The sequence below is a fragment of the Podarcis vaucheri genome, assembly GCF_965113315.1.
Source record: "Podarcis vaucheri genome assembly, chromosome: 4".
NCBI classification, from domain to species: Eukaryota; Metazoa; Chordata; class Lepidosauria; order Squamata; family Lacertidae; genus Podarcis; species Podarcis vaucheri.
Genome location: NC_138762.1, coordinates 19,844,450 through 19,861,313, shown reverse-complemented (window position 1 = coordinate 19,861,313; position 16,864 = coordinate 19,844,450). Strand labels below are relative to the sequence as shown.

The window sequence follows — 16,864 nt, the reverse complement described above, 5'->3', positions numbered from 1 at the left end:
CACTGATTGTCAACACTCCAGCTGAAGGTGTTTGTCACTATACTTTGTCACTTCTCATCTGTTCAGAATTGGATCATTAACAGAAACATAAGAAGAGCCCTGCCAGTTCAGACCAAAGATCCGTCTAGCCTGGCATCCAGTTTCTCAGTGGCCAATCAGTTACTCCCTGGGAAGCCCACAAACACAACGTGAGGACAACAGCCCCTCCCCTGTTCTGTTTCACAATAGTTTTAGAATGTATGGATGAATGTACTTCTTCTTTATCACCCTGAAGGAATGGAAAGCATGACTAACCACTTCAATGTATAAATACATAAGCAGCTTGATGGTATGAACGAGCTAGAAATAACATATTTATTTTAGAGGGCTATGTGCATATTAGTGCTGTGCCAAAAAAACAAAAAACCTCCCCATTCTCCATCAATTGATGAGAAAAAGATTGCATTCAAAAATTATCAAAAGGGAAGGTTGGTGAAATTCTCATGAAGTGAGGTGCATGGGGTTTAATCTGCTTACCTTTCTTTCTAGGTAGCCAAGTGATGTTTGGGATTGTCCCATCTTTCATTCTGCAAATCATATCTCTAGTGGTCTGCACTCTTCCACCTTTCCTAGTGCACACATTTTCACATCAGCTGGGTTTTCCTGTAAGCGCAGAAAGGTAGCCCACTGTGCAAATGATAGCTTCTTGCTGCTTTTTGTTGTTTGAAGTGAAGCCATTTTACTTTTAAACAAATTAGTATGTAAAGCCTTTTTAAAAAGTGGAGGTAAAATTACTTCCTTTAAAAATGAAACCAGCCAATATACCAAGCAAACTAAAAACAGAATTTAGCCTGGTTTACTATAGTTTTCTAGCACATGCAACTTCCAGGGTCATATAAAATTGACATAGAGTAGTACACATTGACTCATACAGTGTTATGTAGTAGTTTTCTACACCAAGCCAATAAAAAGTATCCCAAGGTGGTAAAATATCACAAAACAAAGGCATGTTTGTTGAGTCAGAAGGTATGCACTTATTTGCTTCTCTGCGTTCATTCTTTGCTTGAGAAACCACAAGACATTTTATTTTTACCCGCTAGTATAACACTTAAGGGGACGCGGGTGGCACTGTGGGTTAAACCTCAGCGCCTAGGACTTGCCGATCGCATGGTCGGCAGTTCGAATCCCCACGGCGGGGTGCACTCCCGTTGCTCGGTCCCAGCACCTGCCAACCTAGCAGTTCAAAAGCACCCCTAAAGTGCAAATAGATAAATAGGTACCGCTTTTTAGCGGGAAGGTAAACGGCCTTTTCCGTGTGCGGCTCTGGCTTGCCAGAGTAGCTTTGTCACGCTAGCCACGTGACCTGGAAGTGTCTGCGGACAGCGCTGGCTCCCGGCCTATAGAGTGAGATGAGCGCACAACCCTAGAGTCCAGCAAGAATGGCCCGTACGGGCAGGGGTACTTTTACCCTTTTTTTAGTATAACACTGACTGAGACAAAAAGACACCCCAATGGCAAAAGTGAATAGAATTTGTAGGATGTTGTTTTGTCCCATGTGTTTTTCATTTACAGAAATGTAAATGATGAGACAATGAAGCAGAAGTAGATGTTTTTCTGGAAAAAGCAGAGACATCACCTTACCAACAAAGGTCCGTATTGTTAAAGCTATGGTTTTCCCAGTAGTGATGTATGGAAGTGAGTGCTGGACCATAAAGAAGGCTGGTTGCCGAAGAATTGATGCTTTTGAATTATGGTGCTGGAGGAGACTCTTTAGAGTCCCATGGACTGCAAGAAGATCAAACCTCTCCATTCTGAAGGAAATCAGCCCTGAGTGCTCACTGGAAGGACAGATCGTGAAGCTGAGGCTCCAGTACTTTGGCCACCTCCTGAGAAGAGAAGACTCCCTGGAAAAGACCCTGATGTTGGGAAAGATGGAGGGCACAAGGAGAAGGGGACAACAGAGGACAAGATGGTTGGACAGTGTTCTCGAAGCTACCAGCATGAGTTTGACCAAACTGCGAGAGGCAGTGGAAGACAGGAGTGCCTGGCATGCTCTGGTCCATAGGGTCACGAAGAATCAGACACAACTAAATAACTAAACAACAACAAATGATGAGTGTCTGGAATTTGGGGACACTGTTTACTACTGTGCAGGTGATGGGGAGAACTATGTTGTATGTGTAAATCCTAGGTAAATTTTGAACCAATTTTGGACAATGAGACCATGGTGGATCATTCTGATCTTTTCTTGGAAGAAGGTTGGAAAGAAAAACTCACACACCATCCTTGGCCACCTCAAAGCAATGGGATAAGTTTATCACTGCATTCACTGAAAGCCTACATTCATGCTTAAGTCGCCTGTGAATGATACAGGAAAATGGGATGTTCTGTTGCAGGAGAAGACTATTTTCAAGAAATTGAAGAGTAGGCCTCAGCATAGCACTAGTGAATACATATCTTGGTTTGAATCACCCTTGGATGAGGTCCAAATCTTATTCTAAATAGAACCACCTAGGACCGTGTTGCAATTCTTATATTCTGCAAGTGCAATCAGCTGAGCAATGGGGACACATTTTCTTCTTCCAAATTGGCATATAAGCCAGAAACCACGAATGAATGAGCACATTAGGAAAGACCTCAAGCATCTGTAACTCATACTAAATGCTATCCAGTATGAGAGACTGCTTTATATAGCCATCTGTTTCCAAATAGCCATGGCATTTACAGTTCTGTTCTGAAATAGTCTATGAAACTTTTATTGGTTGGTGTGTTTTTTAATCTATCAAATTATTGATAAAAAATAAGCTTTGATGGTGACAAGAAAGGTTCCTTAAACTCAAAGATATTGTGGATGTATATAACTATCATGGGATAAATCCCATCAATGGGATTTATCTCCCAAGTATAATGGATGGAAGTGAGTTTTGGGACAGCCTTAAACCCCACCAATGTCTGTTAGACTTACAATTTGATCTTATATATGCTTCCTCATTTTAGAAGTATATTCACGGTTGAGCGTTCACATCCCTACACCCCCCCCCCCATTAGCCATTAATTAACCGTCCTTGGGTTGGGGCTGCACACATTTTATTCAGAGCTGAGGTCTTACGAGGCAAGCACTGATTTAACAGAAAGCCAGGGTCAAGCCAGATGCTGTGGTATAGCAGAGCTCTGATGTTGCTTCAGCAAGGAACAGATTGATTCTTACCCCTGAATAGTAGCAACAACAGCTTCCTAATTGTATGCAAAAGTTAGTATGGGTGGCATTTTTTGCTTGTGCAAATTTCTCATAATACACACATTTCTGTGATAATAAAAAGCCTAATATACACAATTCTGCAAAGCAATTTTTCCCAACAATGCATTTTTGTGGGTTCTTTTCCATTAATTTATGCATTTCGTGCACATTTTGCTCCAGTGCATGTATTTTTGTACAATTTACTTAGCTAGAGAACTTCACTGCAAAATTCAGAGTGGTGCAAAGTTTGAAGTATGGCATTTCGGTTCACATGTTGTTTCAGAAAGTACCAATTAGCCAAGTTCACCTTTAAATGGGAATTGAATTGAATGTCTCCCCCATCCCTACTCTACACATGAGGAAACATGGGCTTTAAATTACAGAACATTTGTGATTCAAGGTCTGGCATTTTGGACTAGCGAGGACTCATTTCTCAGTCTGCTCCAGGCAGGCAGCACTGAATAGGCAGCTGTGGAATAATTCACTCAGGAACATGTGATTTGCAGGTAGTGCCAATTTAACAAAGCTGTTGGAAAGATGGGCCATCTGGCTGCGTTTGTGAGAGCAGGATGAAGCCTTCCCTAAGAACTATTAACTGTAATTTAAATGCAATCAAAAGAAAAGAAAGGATTTCTGTGTGTGTAAAAAAAGGTGACGGGTTTTGATCTTAAATCCATGGACAAACGTAAGAACAGTGAGCCATTAATGTAAATGAAAACAACATCCAAATCTGTACTAAAGAGATGCATGCCCAGTTTCAAATCTTTTTTCTCCTGTTTCCAGTGATGTGAAATAAGAGGACACAGAGGGAAATGGAAGTCTTTAACAGGTAAGTGGTAAGTGTTTTGCAGTTTCATAGAGGAGGTTTACTCAAAGTGGTTCGGTTATTCACAGATGTTGGTGATTATCTCCAATGTTCTTTCTGCACAGGATCTAACAGTGAAATAATAATCAAGGCTGACGGTGTACAAACAGAAACACAAGAAAAAAAAACCATATTCAGAAATCGGAGTTAGGCTTTTGTATACTTTTGTGACCTGCTTATGGCTCCAATGGTAAGTTGGTCTTGCCCCTGCACCCAAAATAATCTTCAGACGTGTATTCTCTGAAGCAGGTTTCCTTCAGATGCCCTCTGGTTGTGCAAATATTCAGAAGAAAATTGATGTTATTATTCAGCCATTGGTAGCATCTGACAGCTAGAATGCAAGAGTCGTAATATTTTCATTGATTTGCAATAATTTGTAAAACAGGGGTGGAAGGAAGAAGGCTCCACAGAAGTTGTTGGGCTCCAACTCCCATCATCTCTGACAATTGGTCGTACTAAGGTTGACAGGAGATGGAGTCCAGCAACATTATGAGGACTGCAGCTTCCCCTGATTTAGAAAATGTTGCATATGATTCATTTAACCAATTAGGAAAGGTGCTTTGAATATATTCACACAAATGTTGACTGCTGGCACCAGAAAGAAGTCTGAAAGGCAGATGTGAAATTTTGCAATCCAGATTGATTTAAAAAAATTGAACGGTGGAGCCTCTTGCCGACTTGAGCTTTTGGGGGGGGGGTGATGAGTTCGGTCTGTGATGGTCTAGGAGTTCTTGGGGACACAGTCCTCCAGCAACTGCAGCTCTAAAAAAGAGTTGGATCCCTGCCCTGTGTGGGCCCATGATCACTGAAGCCCACCTCCCTCTCCTGCTCCCCAAGAAAGCAAATCTGCTTCCAGCACTCACATTGCAAAACCTCCAGTAAATGACTATCTAAGGCTGCTATAAAACTCCAGGACTTTGCTGAGGCATCTTGGATGTTGCATCTGAGCTGCAGGTGAACGATCCATGGTCCAAATCCATATACTAATCTCTCTCCATGGTTCTGCCTTTTTGCCTTGCCCTGTCTAGCCTCAGAGACCATCATCTCTGCCTGGGCTCTCAGTGGATCATGACATAGAGGAGGCATAAGGCATCAGCAATGCGACCTGTCAGGGTAAGGTAAAGGTAAAGGTACCCCTGACCATTAGGTCCAGTCGTGGCCGACTCTGGGGTTGTGGCGCTCATCTTGCTTTACTGGCCGAGGGAGCCAGCGTACAGCTTCCGGGTCATGTGGCCAGCATGACTAAGCCGCTTCTGGTGAACCAGAGCAGCGCACGGAAACGCCGTTTACCTTCCCACCGGAGCGGTTCCTATTTATCTACTTGCACTTTGACGTGCTTTCAAACTGCTAGGTTGGCAGGAGCAGGGAGCGAGCAAAGGGAGCTCACCCCGTCGCGGGGATTCGAACCGCCAACCTTCTGATCAGCAAGTCCTAGGCTCTGTGGTTAAACCCACAGCGCCACCCGCGTCCCCCACCTGTCAGGGTACTATATGCCAAAGCATGCCAGGTGCTCATGCTGTTACTGTATGGAAGATGTGCATTAATAAAATACACAGATCTGCACACAGGATAAGATACTAGAGGAGGAGGAGGAGGAGGAGGAGGAGGAGGAGGAGGAGGAGGAGGAGGAAGAGGAGAAGGAGAAGGAGAAGAAGAAGAAGAAGAAGAAGAAGAAGAAGCAGCAGCAGCAGCAGCTAGGTATTAGACCCGAAGTCTACTTTCTGCAGGAAATGGCAGCAAACAAATTGGGAAGGACATTGCTCAGCAGCAGAACAGCTGCCTTGCATGCATAAGGTCTCAGGTTCATTCCCTGGTATATCTGAGCAGGGCTGGAAAATTATCCCACCTGAAACCCAGGAATGCCTCTGCCAGTCAATGTTGAGCTAGCTGCACCAGTGGTCTCAGTTGGCTTAAGACAGCTTCCTATGTTACTTATGTAGCAGGTGCAAAGAGGTAAGCTCTGTGGATTTGGAGATAAAGTCCAAAAAGCTCAGTTTTCACACCAGAAATGCTCATCCCCAAACACCCAGTGTGAGTCTCATAAAAACATGAGATAAAAGTAGACAGAAAGGTGAGACCACAAGCATTACAGAAAGCAAGCAAACAAGAAAGAAAGAAAGAAAGAAAGAAAGAAAGAAAGAAAGAAAGAAAGAAAGAAAGAAAGAGCCCTATACAATGATGAAGCTTAGAGTAACAGAAAAAGAAACCAACAGAAAAAGAAACCAACATTACCAAGAGGGAAATGCAACATTACCAAGAGGGAAATGCAACAACAACAACAACAACAACAACAACAACAATTTATTTATACCCCACCCATCTGGCTGGGTTTCCCCTGCCACCCTGGGTGGCTCCCAACAGAATATTAAAAACACAATAAAACATCAAACGTTAAAAACTTCCCTAAACAGGGCTGCCTTCAGATGTCTTCTAAAAGTCAGATAGTTGTTTATTTCTTTGACATCTGATGGGAGGGCATTCCACAGGGCGGGTGCAACTACCAAGAAGGCCCTCTGCCTGGTTCCCTGTAACCTCACTTCTCACTTCTCGCAATGAGGGAACCGCCAGAAGGCCCTCGGTGCTGGACCTCAGTGTCCGGGCTGGACGATGGGGGTGGAGATGCAAGACCGAGGCCGTTTAGGGCTTTAAAGGTCAGCACCAACACTCTGAATTGTGCTTGGAAACATACTGGGAGCCAATGTGGGTCTTTCAGGACCAGTGTTATATGGTCTGGGTTGCCATTCCCAGTCACCAGTCTAGCTACCACATTCTGGATCAATTGTAGTTTCTGGGTCACCTTCACAGGTAGCCCCACATAGAGCACATTGTGGTAGTCCAATCCTATTTCAACCTGTGCCCATTCACCTGCATGCAAGCCCCATTGAATTCATAGGTCCTTACTTCTCAGTAAACACATATAGGATTGTGCTGTTAATTTGTGAAATTGCATTCTCCTCTAACCTAAAGGAACTTTCATCTTAGTGCTACAGTGCCAATTCCCACACATTTCCCTTGTCCAGAAAAAGCAGTTATCTTTCAATAAAAGAAAATTGGATTAATCTAGCATGATTGACACACTGTGAACATATTCTGTATTGTGTCTTATTTGCACATACCATTCATATCTTTAATTATCCTTTCCTTTAATATTTGCACCGTCTTAGCAGTCTATTTGTGTTAAGCCAGCAAGTGTATAGTTTCTTGGGCTGCTATAATTTTCCTACCTATAGATATAATAGCTGCTGGAGCCAAGGGACAAAAAAATACTTCTATACAGCTGACATTTCCTGTGCCCATCTCCTTTAGTACCCTGTGATGCAGAGATACAATCCAACTCCACTTCTGATCATGAAGAATCCATTTTAAATGGAACTGTGAATGAAATCTGGTGTGTTCTCAACCAAATAATCATGCTAGGGTCATGAGTGCATGTATCTTCTACCACCAGGAATGAACTAGACCATTGTCCTAGCATGTTGTTCAATACAGAGCTGAAGCATAACTTGAGACCCACCTTGCTGAATGCACCCCGTTTTTTCTCGTATTAGGCAAACAACAAAGTAGGGGGTGATTTGTCCCAGTGGCTTCCCATTATTTTTGTGTTCGCTCTGATTCTTTGAACAGACCTGAGATACAGACCATTATATTAGAAGGATAGACAAATCCCACTTTTAAGCACTTTTAAATCTCATTGATTTTAGTAGGGGGGATTTAAGCATAATACATAACTGTATTTCTTTCTTTCTTTCTTTTCTTTCTTTCTTTTAATTATTAAAGATTTCTTAGTTTACAAAAGTATGTGCAATGTCTCTTTTTTCAAGTTACGTACATTTGCTACAGGTCAGTTTCATTTGTTGAGACTTTAGTGTTACATTAGGAAGAAAAAGGGACGTGGATGGCACTGTGGGTTAAACCACAGAGCCTAGGACTTGCCAATCAGAAGGTCGGTGGTTCGAATCCCCGCGACGGGGTGAGCTCCCGTTGCTCAGTCCCTGCTCCTGCCAACCTAACAGTTCAAAAGCAAGTGCAAGTAAATAAATAGGTACCGCTCCAGCAGGAAGGTAAATGGTGTTTCCGTACGCTGCTCTGGTTCACCAGAAGCGGCTTAGCCATGCTGGTCACATGACCCAGAAGCTGTATGCCAGCTCCCTCGGCCAGTAAAGTGAGATGAGCGCTGCAACCCCAAGGTCATCTGTGACTGGACCTAATGGTCAGGGGTCCCTTTGCCTTTAGGAAGAAAAAAGGGGGGAAGAGGTGGAGGGGACCATGGTGGGTGGGGGTGGGGTCTGGTGGCAATGTTTCTATTTTACTTAATGTATGTGTGGGCTTTTGTGTCAGTGTCATTTGTCTAGGTTCTCTTTGCTATTCGCTTGTGTTCCTTCGTTGGTGATTAAGCATGGACCAATGGTACCAAATAGTATGGGAAACAGCCCTACTAGAAAAATTAACCAATAAACTGAAACTGACATGGGGACAAATAGAAGAAGATGCCTTCACCCCAGTATGGCTCCCCTTTATCACATACACAGCCCAAGAAGATAACAAGAAGAATCCACCAAAAGCATACGAATCAATATGGCTAACCTGATTCAAAACACCCACCCCATTCATTCATGAAAACAAAGTTCATCACAACCAATCACAAACAAGCACCCACCTAACTGTCTTTCTGAAATGAAGGCAAGCACATGCTGAAATCCCTCTTAGAAGCCTAAGAAGAGTACTTCTGGTTCAGGCCAAAGGCAAATTTAGTCCAGCATCTTGATCAATCAAACACCAATGGGAAGCCAGAGAGCATCCCTTGAATACAATAGCACTCGCTTCTCCTGCAGTTTCCAGTCACTGGGATTGAGAAGCAGACTGCCTCTGACTTTGGAGGTAGAACAAAACCATCAGGGTAAGCAACCTCCATGAATTTTTCAAACCCTCTTTTAAAGCCATGCAAACTGGTGACCATTATCATGCCTTGCGGGAGTGAATGCCATGTTGCGTGAAGCTGTACCTCCTTTTGTCTGTCCTAAATCTTCCAACATATTTGGCTTTGTTGGATGGCCCAGTTCTACTTGCTCCACACTGTGCATAAACTTATAAGCCATGAATGAATGGGGGTTTGATGGGTCACATGTTGTGCCAGAAAACAAACAAACCAAAGTATGGCTGCTTTTTTATACAGACATAATGCTTAACAGCCAAAGGAATATCTGTGGGATCCTAGTCCATAATATTTCCTACACTGAGCACAAGTGTACTAAATGACTTACAAGTTGTTCCACAGGGTTTCCAATTCTATAGTACTATGATTTATGTACAGAGAAGTGCATGGTTCTTTGCAATTTACAGACAAGCTGTTTCGCCTTGCCTTGTACCGAATGAATTTGCCAAGCAAATGAATGGTGTCTCAAGGAAAGGGAATTAAAGAAGAATCATAGTGTATTCATTCCCATTCTGCGCAATGCACCCAGGGGTTGCTTCGTCTTTGATTTTTTTAAAAAAAGGAAATCACCAAGAGATATGAAAAATAAAAAAAACAGGTAACTCATGCATAATAAGTACCATTACATCATTATTTTGGACATTGGATGAGTGCATTAAATATGCATCTGGTTCCTTGCCATATGCTGCAGGTAAAGCAGATGTTCTGTGGAACACTTGCAGACAAACATGACAATAGCAGCTTACTTGTGTCTACAGTAATTGAGGAACAGAGAGAAAAACATGCCCCTTTCCATGAACGGGGCAAGGGATGCATTTCTGGAAGCCTAAACATATGGCGTTGTGTACAGCTAAGGCCCCATCTAGTACAGTATACTTTTAAAGAAGTATCATAACTCTATGAATGACCAGGGCTTTCCAACGAACAATTCTGGGAACTTTAGTTTCTTAAGGGAGCTGAGAGTTGTTAGGAGACCACATAACTCTCATAGAGCTACGATTCCCAGACCACACTTAACAAACCACAGTTCCCAGGATCTTGGGGGTGGGAGCCATGATTGTCTAAGTTGTATGGAGTGGATGTGGCCTACAGGAACTCCACCCTGCTCTAGAAATTGAAGACCTACCATTTGTTAAGAGTGCTGAGAGTTGTTAGAAGACCCTGTTCCCCTGCCCAGAGCTACGATTCCCAGAGTTGTTTAACAATCAATCCTTCCCAGAGAACTTGTGGAATTGGAATCTCTTAACATCTCTCAGCACTCTTAAGATTCCATACTATCTATGGATAGTGGTCTCTCCTGAATACAAGATTTATGCTGCTGTTTATGCTGTTGTTGTTGTTGCTGCTGCTGCTGCTGTTGCTTTTTTAAAGGGAGAAATATATTTCAAAGCTGATATGAGGTATGGTTAATGATGGTGATCTTGAGAAAAAACACATTTTTATTGTCTAATAACTAAGATGAATTTGTCACAGATAAGAGTGACCTGATTTGTGATTACTGCACGAAAACTGAGGGAAATATTTGCCAAGGTTTAATATGGTGAATTGTAGAGATGTTATATTATAATATATGACTTACTGATCACTGTTCGTTTCTTTCATTCTGCAGGGAAAGTATATTTGTAGCTTTTAATTCTATGACTTCCAGAGATAATCCCTCTGTGTATACACAAGGGGTAGTTTTGCTGGATTGCAACTCCCATCATCCCTGACCATTGGCCATGCTGGCTGGGGCTGATGGGAATTGGAGTCCAACAGCTTGAGAGCACCATGTTGGCACCCATGCTCTTTAGCTATAGAGTTGTTTTATTTCAGTTGTTGCTAATGTGTTTTCATCTTGTTCTGTTGATATGTGTGTTGCAATGACCATTACCATTGAAATGATAAATGTTCCTACAATTTCTAAAACAAGGTTACCTTCCTGCTGATCAGCGGTACTTGAGGGGCCTCAAAAATGTGACGGAAATCCAAAAGTGGGTTTTCTGACAGGACTGTCAACTAGTGAAAGACAAAGTGTTGGTGCTGACCTTTAAAGCACTAAACAGCCTCGGCCCAGTATACCTGAAGGAGCGTCTCCACCCCCATTGTTCAGCCTGGACACTGAGGTCCAGTGCCAAGGGCCTTCTGACGGTTCCCTCACTGTGAGAAGTGAGGTTACAGGGAACCAGGCAGAGGGCCTTCTCGGTAGTGGCACCTGCCCTGTGGAATGCCGTCCCATCAGATGTCAAGGAAAGAAACAACTATCTGACTTTTAGAAGAGATTTGAAGACAGCCCTGTTTAGGGAAGTTTTAAATGTTTGATGTTTTATTGTGTTTTTAATATTCTGTTGGGAGCCACCCAGAGTGGCAGGGGAAACCCAGCCAGATGGGTGGGATATAAATTTTGTTGTTGTTGTTTAGTCATTTAGTCATGTCTGACTCTTCGTGACCCTGTGGACCAGAGCACACCAGGCACTCCTGTCTTCCACTGCCTCCCGCAGTTTGGTCAAACTCATGCTGGTAGCTGTCCAACCATCTCGTCCTCTGTCATTCCCTTCTCCTTGTGCCCTCAATCTTTCCCAACACCAGGGTCTTTTCCAGGGAGTTTTCTCTTCTCATGAGGTGGCCAAAGTATTGGAGCCTCAGCGTCATGATCTGTCCTTCCAGTGAGCACTCAGGGTTTATTTCCTTAAGAATGGATAGGTTTGATCTTCTTGCAGTCCATGGGACTTTCAAGGTTCCTGGAGCAGGAACCGGCAAGCCACTCCAGTATCCCTGCCAAGAAAACTCCATGGACAAAGACAACGGGGCAGGATATAAATTATTATTATTATTATTATTATTATTATTATTATTATTATTATTTATTCACGAAGCTAAAAGTTGAAAGATTCAGGGCAGATAAAAGAAAGTGCTTCTTCACACAGTCAAATTATTGAACCTGCTCCCACAGGAGGCAGGTGGCCACCAACGTGAATGGCTTTAAAAGAGGATGACACAAACTCATGGAGGACAAGGTATGGAAGGCAACTAGCCCCAAAGCCTATGTTCTACCATCACTACCAGAGGCATCATGCCTCCGAATACCAGTTGCTGAGAATCACATGTATGCACTCATGTCCAGCTTGCAGACTCCCTACAAGCATCTGGTAGGCCACTGGGAGGACAGGATGCTGGACTAGATGGGTCATCAGCCTGATCCAGCAGTCTGTTCTTATATTCTAGTATCTGCTTCAATGCCTGCATCTAGCCCAATCCTGATCTTAACAGCTTAGAGGTCCTATTTACAGTTCAGCGGCACAGAAATGTTTTCAAATGCATAACATGAAGAGCAGTCCACCACCTCCCATGAGAGAGCCAGTGTGGTCTAGTGGTTAAGAGTGGTGGACTCGTAATCTGGTGAACCGGGTTCGATTCCCCGTTCCTCCACATGCAGCTGCTGGGTGACCTTGGGCCAGTCACACTTCTTTGAAGTCTCTCAGCCCCACTCACCTCACAGAGTGTTTGTGGTGGGGGAATCATAGAATAGAATCATAGAATCATAGAATCATAGAGTTGGAAGAGACCACAAGGGCCATCAAGTCCAACCCCCTGCCAAGCAGGAAACACCATCAGAGGAAGGGAAAGGAGAATGTTAGTCGCTTTGAGACTCCTTAGGGTAGTGATAAAGCGGGATATCAAATCCAAACTCCTCTTCTTCTTCTTCTTCTTCTTCTTCTTCTTCTTCTTCTTCTTCCCAACCAGCCTGTTCCACTCTCAAGCAGCTCTGACCACTATGAAGTTTCTTCTAAGGTGGCCACCAGCTGAGGATAGAATCATAGAATTGTAGAGTCAGGAGGGACCACAAGTCCAACCTCCTGCAATGTAGGAATCTTTTGCCCATCATGGGGCTTGAACCTGCAGCCCCGAGATTAAGAGTCTTGTGCTCTACTGACTGAGCTGTGTTGCAGGACGATATTATTTCCATACAGGTTGTGATACCCTAACTTGGGTGGCTGAGAGAGACAGCAAGATTACACTCTGGAAAGGAAGACAGGCTAGGAGCTGTTGCCAGCATGATGCACAGGAAGTGCTAAAGCCTTGCAAATGGGAGAATAATTACACGGGGAGTAATTAGAATGTTTAGATGAAACACAGAAGCCAAATCGTTGCCCTGGGATTAGAACCGGATGTAATTACTTTGGGGGGGAAACCACAGAGGGTGGCAACATCCGCAGCAACATTTCCTTGCAAACTTTCTGAGATGGAGCTTATTTTTAATTCAAGAATGGAGGTTGCAGAGAAAATAATGAGCGACTTTTACTGCCGAGGAAGAATGGTTACGATAAAAATAGGTTGATCTAAGGGAAACAGCTGCAATATGCTCATTGCCATTGCTTAAAGAGAAAACGGATAATAATGCAAAGCGCTGGCAATGTAACATTCTGCCGCCTGCCACTTTAATCATCACAGCAGGAAATCAAACAAGGAAATTTAATGAACCAGAGTTGGAAGAGAAATTCCTTAATATTTGGGAGAGAGAGAGAGAGAGAGATGGGTGATTCTGTGAAGACGGCTCGTCAGTTACAAAAATGTCTCTTGACTTGAGTGAATCATATAGAAGCGTATATTAAGGAAATTTATGCAAACAGTAATTATGTAAATACGAGGGCAATTTCAAATATATTACTTCCTTGCACTGTTCAACCTATTGCCGTAGAACTTAGAAGTGGATTTATTCAGGGATGGTTCCATTTCACGCCTTCTGTTTTATTTCTATGTGTTTCAGTTGAGAGAAAACCAACTGACAATGAAGGAAAGTGCACACACACACTAGAAATATATATCTGTTGCACTGATTTTGCAATATTTTCTGCTCATGTATCATACATGCAGAAATTGTCCTAATATAACATTGGTATCAATGTCAACCTAAGCGCTACATGACCTGCAATCAAGTTCTTCACTGTCAGAGTATTTTAGGACATACATTACAGGCATTGTCAGAAAACATAGACATTGTCACAGGTTTCTAGGAACATTAATATGGTTTGAGGAACTTCAGATCCTGTGCTTCTCATCTCAGATATGCATATAAACTCAACAGCGGGACTTACTCCCTGGAAACTGTTATTTGATTGACTGATATCGCACTGTTCCTTCCAAAAGAGCCCAGGGCTGCAAAGAAGGTAAAACAATAACAATAAAATTAAAACATGAAAACAATTCAAAAATATTTAACACTTTAAAAATATAAACACCACCCAAAAACATCTAATGACATTAATAGCTGAAAATAAAAATTATTACATACTCTCACAGCTAATAATTTCAAGGTTGCCAGGAACAATATATTTCAACCATAAAATGCCAGGGAAAACAGGAATATAATAATACTGGGCGGAGAGATTGTGACAGGCCCAAGGTCACCTAGAGAGTTTCATGACTGAGTGGGGATTTGAACCCTAGCCTTCCAAGTCCTAGTCCAGTGTTCAAACCACCACACTGGCTCTCTAAGTTGTCTGTTCAGATGCTAAGTATCACCTCTACGTTCCTAAACTTCCACTCTTTCCCCATTCATTCGTTCATTAACTATCCTTGAAGCCATCATTAAGCTATACCAAACTCTGTGTTGATTGTGCATCGAGGAGGCTTTCGAATCATGCCAAAATAAAGAAGAAAAAAGGAAAACAACCTCTCCAAAAAACAAACAAGAGAAGAAGTCATTGATATTTTGTTTCCAATTAATTTTTAATTATGGCTGACACCTCGGGCCAAAACAATTTCACCTTCCCCTCCCCACCTTTACGAATACCTTTCGCCTGTGTCATCTTCAGAAGCGCTTCAGCACTGGCTGCTTATTTGCATAGACAAATTAGAAGCCAGCAGACCTCCGGGCAGCTTCAAAATGACACTTGTAAATACCTCTGGGAGATAGTTAGCATTATTCCGAGCTCTCCTTTCCTCAAGAAGAACCAGACATTTCAAAGAATCAAGTGCAAATAGGAGAGCAAGTCTGACAAATAAGGTCAAAATACACTACAGAAATGCTCTTTTGTGGGGGCCACGCGTACACAGATCAGCATGCAAATGAAAAACACAGGAATCTGCATTGGTCTGCACTCCCTGACAGATATATCTCCAGAGTTTCAAGCAGGGACTCCAAGCATTGAAACTGGCACCTTGTGTGACTTTGCATATCTATTTCACACATAGATGTTCATCACTTGTTGTCAAGGGGTTACTTGCATGGATGAAGCAGCCATGCCAGATTAATCCTTTCATGTCAGTTGGTGCCCAATACTTTTAAATGGAGACACACTTCGCTAAGAGTCATAAATGAAGAAGATGGGGGATGGGCTTGTGTGAATGAGACCAACATTTCTTTTGCTAAACCTTCAGGTTTTAGCCTCACCATCAGGAAGCTGGGGCAACTCCCCTGTGATAAAAGGCAACAGAGGCCAAATTCACATATACATTTAAAGCACTGTGATACCCCTTTAAACCAGTGCTATTTTTTCTAGAAAAAGAGGTGTCCGAACTCACCATGAATGCCTCCCTTGTTCTCTTAGAATGGGAGTTGAGTTCCAGCAAGTTCCAACTGAATAAAACCCCTGCTTTAAACAGGCATGGCTTCCCCAAAGGATTCTGGGAGCTGCAATTGGTTGAGAGTGCTGAGAGTTGTTCAGAGAGCCTTATTCCCCTCATGGAACTACAATTCCCAGAGTGGTTGAACAATCCATCCCTCTTCACTGGGAACTCTGGAAATCCTAACTATGGAGGAGGACTAGTGTAGTGATCAAACTGTTGGATGAAGACCTGGGAGACCGAAGTTCTAATCCCCACAAAGCTCGCTGGGTGTTCTCAGACCAGTCACTCACTCTCAGCCCAACCTATTTCACAGCATTATTGTGGGTATAAAATGAGGAGAAGGAGAACCACGTATACCACCTTTTTGCTCCTCGGAGGAAATGGTGAGAAATAAATCTAATACTCAGACTAGTAAACTGACTAGTAAACTCAGAGGAAACTCAAAGCAAAAATTTGTGGGAAAATGGGATGGTTATAGAAGATATGTTCAAAAATACAATAATAGTTTTGACTCCATGCTAGTATTTGAGTGATAAAGGAACTAAAAGGAGGTGGACAACAATTTAGGATTTATTATGTTTTCAGAATGTATTAGAAACATTATATAGAAAGGTTTATTGTTTTGTGTACATTCAAATGTAAGATAAAACATATGCAAAGGGACTTGACAGGAAGTCAAAGTTGAAGAAAAGATTTTGGAAGATAAAAGGGGGAAAAATATTTACTTTCATTATTATCATTTTCTGTGCAGGTGTGGGTATGTGGGTGTCTGCACATATGTGTATTGTTGTATGCAATGTTTGGGAGGAAATAAGACGGTAAATAACAAATAACAAACTAAATATTGATGTATGTAATTTTTATTTTTTAATTATATTTAGTGGTAGTATGGCTGTATTGTTTTTTGTAACATAAAACCATTCAATAAAAATTATTTTAAAAAGAGAGAAATAAATGTAATAAAGGACCATGAATGACCTGGGAAAAGAAAAGCGTGGACTCATTTCCAAATGAGTACAAATGCTTCCCTATCTTGCTATCTCTAGGGATTCCTTATTTGCCACAGGTAGACAGGCACCCAACTATTTGCAAGCCTACTGTAAGGAGTGAGTGTCCAGGAAGAGCAGCTGGAGCTCTGAGCTGGTGAAGAGGGAGAGAATGTGAGCCAAGAGGAAAGCAGCACCAGAAATATGTCATCGCTGTTGGCCAAGCCATGTCACTTGTTCATCTCGGCTCACATTTCTTTTCATTGCTTTCCAAGGCCGTTTCATCACTTGACTGGACACCTGAAATTACCTAA

General features: G+C 42.4%; 1 long non-coding RNA gene across 1 annotated transcript; it reads right to left on the bottom strand.

The window, feature by feature from the left end:
• Positions 1–12,617: 12,617 nt before the first annotated feature.
• Positions 12,618–16,641, bottom strand: LOC309530687. Its single transcript, XR_014218848.1, has 4 exons — positions 16,533–16,641; positions 15,520–15,972; positions 14,091–14,151; positions 12,618–12,797 (listed from the first exon to the last, which is right to left on the bottom strand). It is a non-coding gene; the product is annotated as an uncharacterized lncRNA (long non-coding RNA).
• Positions 16,642–16,864: the final 223 nt, after the last annotated feature.